We start from the raw sequence: 4,953 nt of genomic DNA on the forward strand, positions 1-4,953 counted from the left end.
TGGAAACAAACAATACTTCTATGAACATTCTGGTATCTATTTATTGGTCATAAATTTTAGTCCTAGGCTAGCATATCTCCAGCTTTCCCAGATGGTTCCCAATTGTTTTCCAAAGTGGAGATTAAATTTTTACCATAGAAAACTAAGATTTCCTTTTCTTGCATCACTTTCCTTCTCGCTTTTCTTCCAGTTTATTTGTATAACAAATCTGGTTAAAACAAACTTCCATGTTTATTCTGGCAAAGAAAATTTGCTAAATCCAAGTCATGTATCTATGATTATATATATATATATGTATATATATATATTTTTTTTTTCCTACAAGAGAAAAACTTTTTATGTGTGTGGTGGGGGGTATTAATAATTGCTTAGTTACTTTTTGTTTGACTTTCCATGGAACCGTCATTCGTTTATCCTTATGCTTTCCTGGAACGACAAAGTCCTATAAATATGGTAAGATAGCAGTCAGTCTCTGTTCTGTTTTTTTCCTTGGAACTATTCTTTCTTTGCTCTTCTGCTCTGACCCAGACTGACCACCTTGTAGACTGGTTGAACATAAGCCACCTGTCCCTGCCATCATCTTGCAAATCGTTTTTGAGTCTTTCCTGTTCTGGATTCACCTGTTTCCTGGTTTTCTTAATTTCCTCCCTTAGTTTGCTTAAGCATCCTTTGGTGGAGTAGCTTTACATTTTACTTTTCCTCAATGTCACCTTCAAAATTCTGTTATTACATTTTATTTCTGTGAACATATTTTCAGTTAACCAAGGCGCTTTCTCAATCTTTGAATGCTTCTTTTGTTCACATAGCATTCTGTTTTTGCTTCTTGTTTCTTATTGCTCTTGGAAAATTTATTTTAATTTTCTTGAATTTTACTTGTCCCCCCTGTGCTTTTTCTGTTTCCTAAGTTCCCCCTGTTTGTTTGTTCGTTTGCTTCAGGTTCTGTCTTTAACGTTAGACGTTTTCTTAAAGGGTCTACTGGCCTTAGTCTGCTAATTCACATTGAAAAGCGTGGCAAATTGGAAATTCTACTTATGTGGGCAGAATGAAGCAGGCATACAACTCATTGTGATGAGAACCCTCCTCACCCCTGTATTGATACCCATGGGTATCTTCTTCTTGAACTGATTTTTTTCCCTGGAACAGAATCTTCAATATTTTGCCTGGGATGTCTAAGGCTGCTAGTTGCTATTTTGGTTGCCGAGCGTGGGATGAGGGGTAAATTCTGACTGCCCATGAGGCAGATGTTTCCTTTTATCTTTTGATTCCAGTAAGAGACCTCATTTCCACCTTCAGCCTGTCCTCATTGTGACCAAGTGCATGGATAATCTGGCACAACACTCTAGAGAATAAGCCACCTGTCTTTTAGCTGGTTAGGGAACAGCCACCCATTGTACAGGCTAGAGATGGATGCTAGAGTCTAATCTTTTAGAGTTTGAGTCAATTCTTTTATTTTTGGCCTCACTTCAGACCCTGGCCTCCAAAGGTACCTGCCACCTCCAATTCCTGAGTCGCTTCTGAGATGTGGAACATGGTACCCTGCCTCCCTGGCAGACATTTAGCAAAGAGGACTGAAATCTGAGTAAGTTGTTCTGTACCATCTGGTGTTTATCTTACACAATGTTAGTAACATTTCTAGTCATCTTGTGTCTGCCTTTCATCTCTGTTCTCGTGGGTTTATACCATTTTTTAATATTTTTTTTGGTCATTTTAATGGAGTGTTTGGAAGGATGACGAGAAAAGCTTATATGTTTAATACACTATTTTTAACCAAAAGCTTTACCCTTCGCTATTGTTAAGGTAACATGATACATGAGATATATATACAGATATATCTATATATACTGTATATATAGTAGACATTACTGAGTGAATAGGAGTTGAGGAAATAGAGATACATCATCATCACACCATCACACATACGTGCAGTAGCTGCTCTGGATGAAGTTTCTGACGCGTCTCGAATTACCAGTTTCAAAGGTAGCTTCTCATTCTCCCATTCCTCTTATTCACATCCCATCCATGTTTTTGCTTGGGCTCCCCTGACTTCCGTGGGATAGGTTGCTCTTGCTCCCTGCAGCCTCCTGAATTTCTCTGCCCACTCCTCTTGCCTTGGTGACCCCTGTTGTTTTATTTCTCCATCTCTTCTTTCCTTTTTTTTCCCCTACTTTTTCTGATTCTCCTTGGGCATTTCATTCATCCCCTTTAATTGGCATCTCTAAACCACTCGAAGCACACTTTTGTCTTTAACCCAGATAGACGTAAGTTTCTCCACGGATGCTCCATGGTACCTGAAGCTCATTATATCCCAAACAGAATTCTTTCTATCCTCAGAACTCTTTCCTTCTCTGCAGTTCAATTGCTGTCTCTCTTTTCCCTTATTATTTATCTAAGTCAAGGATCAGCACATTTTTTCTATAAAGGCCAGAGAGTAAATATTTTAGCCTTTGTGGGCCGTAGGGTTTCTGCTACAACTACCCAACTGTGCTGTTGTCGTGAAAGGCAACTATAGTCCATATGTAAACAAATGGGTGTGACTGTGTTCCAATAAAACTTTACTTACAAATACAGGCCAGCAGGCTGGATTTGACCCTGAGCCATAGTGTGCTGATCTCTGATCTAAGTTCATGATCATTCCAGCCAGAAACCTCTAAATTGAGCTTTATTTCCACATCAACCTGGTCAGTGTGTCTGGATGACTATCTTTTCAACAGACCAGACCTGTTTCTACCATCCCCACACATTTCCTGTCTCAGACCCTCAGCTTTTTGACCTGTCAGTTGCAGGAGCTGTTTATCCAGTCTCACTGCTTTCTGCCTTGTAGTCCTCTGATCCTGCTCCACACTGCTTCCAAAGTAGTCTCACAAACACCAAACTCATTTTGTTATTCCTTGTTTAAAATACTCAGGGCTTTGCAAATATCTACACTCTAGGACTTCCCCAAGTTTAGGTCCATAAGAGCTATTTGAAGTCTTTGTTAAATTAAATACTTCTGGGCCTCACCTCAGAGGTTCTGATTGTAGGAATCCAAGTTGGAGGCCAGGAATCTGTGTTGTAAACAAGACATCCCAGATGAGCCTGTGGTGTGCAGTCCTCAGACATTTGAGAAACACTGGTCACGGGGGAGGGCAAGCCCCACTGCGTAGAACATGGCCGCTCCGCGCCCCGGCTTGCCTATCTCTCCAGCCCTACCTCTCATGGCTCTCCCTCAGCCTGCTAGGACTCAGGCCCTTTCCCTGAACTGGCCATGTTGCTTTACCCCTTTTTGTTCTCCCACTTGACATTTAGCCAGCTGTGCCATGGACTCTTTGTTTGACAAACTTCCTTTAAGGTCAAGTAACTGACTCTTCTGGTGAGTTTCCCTAAACTTCCTGATTCTTACCATGCATGTATGTATAAACCAGTACCTATAACTTGTTAGCTGCCTTGTTTGCTTGTCTCCCTTATTAGACTGTAAATTTCTAAAAGGCAGGGATTATGTCTTCTGCATTTGTGTATGCCTATATGTTAGAGGTTACACTAGTAACCTCTCTCTCTCTATATATAGTAAGTAAGTACACTAGAAATTTGTTGATTTGATAAAAGAATTAGACCGGGGATGTTAATATATATTTTTAATAACATTAACCTGAGATAATTAAACTGAGGCTCTGAGATGTTCACTGACTTGTTTGAGGTCACATTGTCAAAACAACTAAGGACATATTTTTCCTTCCTTCCTTCCTTCCTTCCTTCCTTCCTCCTTTCCTTCCTTCCTTCCTTCCTTCCTTCCTTCCCTTTGGTGATTTTTCCATTACACATGCTGCCTTCTTAACATGATGCACTTATTCCCTGTGCTCACATGAACCTTGAATCCTGGAAGTGTCCAGTGGGATTTACCAATTTGGGTATATTTATTCAGTCTGTTGATTACTTAATGTTGTCATTTCTGAGGATGACTAATGACCGAAAGCAAGTCATTCAGAATCATTGCTCTTATAAAGAGCTTGGCCTCTGTGCTGTTTGGATTTCTGGCCATTTCCATCTTTTGATTTTCTTCCAAGAATCTAAATTATATTTATTCTGCCTACTCTCTATAATAAGTTGTGCATGCATTATTATTATTGTAACTTGACAACTGACTGTTCAAGAGAAAGTAGGATCTTGTTGGTGACGGCTTAAAGAGAGTAACACTTACGCTTGCTCTTCCTGTACTTCTCACATAGCCCCTGGAACTCTGAACACCTATATCTCAAATGCTCAGCTGAGATTAGGCAGCTGAAATCCAGCAAAGGTCAGGGATCGCTCAGAAGGGTCTGGAACACTAGGCTGGGTTTAACATCATTGTATGGGAAAAGAGTAAATGCTAATTCTTGGTTATTTTGGTCAGAGAGAAAAAGGGGTCATGTGCTAAGAGACACAACACATGAGCCTTGAGGGCAGTGAGTTTGTGGTTACTCAGTACTCATTTCATTTTGCCTTGTATTAAAATTTTGTTATTATTTCTGTCTCCTATCAAATAGGAAACTTGCATTTTATTAATTTCATCCTACTTCACACATAGCAAACACTCAAAAGAAGCTTGTGAAATGAAGCGAGTAATGCCAAAAGCTCATTTCAACCTTTCCCCTTTGACCTTTGGTCCAATAATCATCAACCAGTGAAATGCTCCAAAGGCAGGCAACCAGGGATAGGAAGACAGGAGGGGCCATCGCAAACTATCAACCAGATCATCAGCCTTGGAAAATTGAGTGTCTTGTGTGTATATCTGGTTATTCACAACAATAAAACACAACAATAATGCAGCCTGGAGACCAGAAATTTAACAACTCTTATCCTTCCATGATCATTGTATGCTTAACATAAATAATGTCTACCCATAACATTTGTATAACCTTTAAACACTTAATCAATTGGTATTTAATAAATTATTGCCTGCGCAGTGAAAAATAAGCTGGTCTTTTTTTTTTAAACAAT

Source organism: Prionailurus viverrinus, chromosome A1 (assembly GCF_022837055.1).
Source record: "Prionailurus viverrinus isolate Anna chromosome A1, UM_Priviv_1.0, whole genome shotgun sequence".
Taxonomy (NCBI): domain Eukaryota; kingdom Metazoa; phylum Chordata; class Mammalia; order Carnivora; family Felidae; genus Prionailurus; species Prionailurus viverrinus.